At 64.1% G+C, this 1,737-nt stretch overlaps 1 pseudogene, besides 1 other annotated feature; it reads left to right on the top strand.

Moving 5' to 3' along the window:
- Tc00.1047053507119.20 lies at positions 1 to 1,737 on the top strand (annotated as a pseudogene; the record flags this gene model as incomplete).
- Positions 1 to 1,737: a sequence feature (areas not merged during assembly with more than two copies in the genome that could not be assigned to a particular haplotype).

The raw sequence follows: 1,737 nt of genomic DNA, 5'->3' as shown, positions 1-1,737 counted from the left end.
GGGCACGTGACGCGCTGCGGTTCCCAAACGTGTGGTGAGCGTCTGGCGAGACACGTTGCGTGCGCTGCCGGAGGGAAGGGCCGCTGCTCTGCATGACTATTTGGGCACTACGGGGCGCACCGCATGCTTTGATGGTATTCTGCGTGGATGTGGACACCTCGCCGACCACGGACCCCGTGAGACACTGAAGTTCTACGCCGTTGCCTGCCGTGGTGCGACCCCGCATGAAGGCCTCTGTGCCGATCCCGCGAGCAGCATGGCGGCACTGCAGTCCTTCGGTCTTGACGCTGTGACGTCGCAACCGGCAGTAGAGCTGGGGACAGACGAATACGCAGTCCTGCGAGACGGCATGGCGCGTCGTCTTAACTGTGAGGGTGCGGTGGTGTACGGCTGCAACGAGGCGGGGGTTGTTGTGCGGATGTGGAAGCAGCGGTCCCACGCATACGCAATGGAGCGTGCGGCGCAGGAGGCCATCGTCACGCACCGTTTGTGCGGTGTGGCGCTCCGCTCGAGGCTCGCAGGCAAGCTCGCCAGGCTGCCAGAGGAGGTGCGCCGGTGCCTCGGCGACTGGGAAGCGGAACGCCTCGACTACCTTGTGCGGTTTGCAGCGTGGCTGCATTTGACACGGCGGCAAACGGCGCGAACGGACCTTGGCGGGCTGCAGGACCTGTGCCGCCGATGGATCACGCTGCAAAACCAGTTCACGCAGTGTGTCGCCGCCCATGCGCACGTGCGGTCCCAAGTGATGCACTACGAGCCGTCCGGTGACGACACTGTCGTCTGCGTTGGTCCGCAGGGCTGCGGCAATTCCACATTCTCCCGCACCCTGTACGCTCTGCTGCGCCAGGCAGGGCTTTCGCCATGTTGGATCAACCAAGACGAGGCCGGCGGAGGGCGGCAGTTTCTTGACGCCATTCGGCGCGCGCAGCGAGGCGGTCACACGCACCTTATCATGGACAAGATGAACCTCGATGAGGGCGCACGCGACGGCTACGCCGATCTCGGGCTCAGGGCATTGACAGTGGTGTGGTCACACCCCGACGGCACGGATGCACTAGTGGACATCTGCTTCGACCGAGTCCGTCGCCGTGGTTCTGCCCACCGCACTTTCAAAGCGGACAGAGGGGAAGGGCGGCGCGTGCGTCAAACGCTGCTGGGCTGCGCGACGCGGTGCCGTCCACCAACCGAGGCGCCGCTGGTTGAGGTAGGCGTGGCAGACGACACTGCCACCATTGCACGGCGCGTTTGGGCTGAACTTTCCGCACGTGGTTTGACGGACATACCCGAAATTTAGACACTTGACATGGCGAACGCCTGCGAGTCTTTTCTGTGCTGTTTCCCCGCCACGTGGAGTATGCCGCAATTCAGATTGCGTCACCCGAGAGGGTTCTCGAGCTTGTGCCGCCAGAGATGCTGGACGGCAAGAAGGTGCAGAAGGCCTTCCATGTGACGACGCTGTACCTGCGTCGTGACGCCTGCAAGGACCCTGTCCTGCTGCGGCAGCTGGTGGGGCTGCTGGGCGAGTCCATTGAGCTCACGCTGACGAGCGTTGCGTCTGATCCGAAGGGGACGGCGATCGCGGTGCGCAACGAGGGAGAGCTCCCCTGCGAAAATGTTCATCCACACATCACCATCGCGAACGCGCCGGGTGTTCCGCCTGCGCACAGCAACGAGCTGCTGGACGATTCCCATGCGGATGACCCGTGCCGCACCGTCGACAGTCTCCCCGCCGGCACA

This window comes from Trypanosoma cruzi, genomic scaffold, assembly GCF_000209065.1.
Source record: "Trypanosoma cruzi strain CL Brener 1047053512067 genomic scaffold, whole genome shotgun sequence".
Lineage (NCBI taxonomy): Eukaryota > Euglenozoa > Kinetoplastea > Trypanosomatida > Trypanosomatidae > Trypanosoma > Trypanosoma cruzi.
Note: the sequence above shows the minus strand (reverse complement) of the source record. Positions and strands in the feature narration are given on the sequence as shown.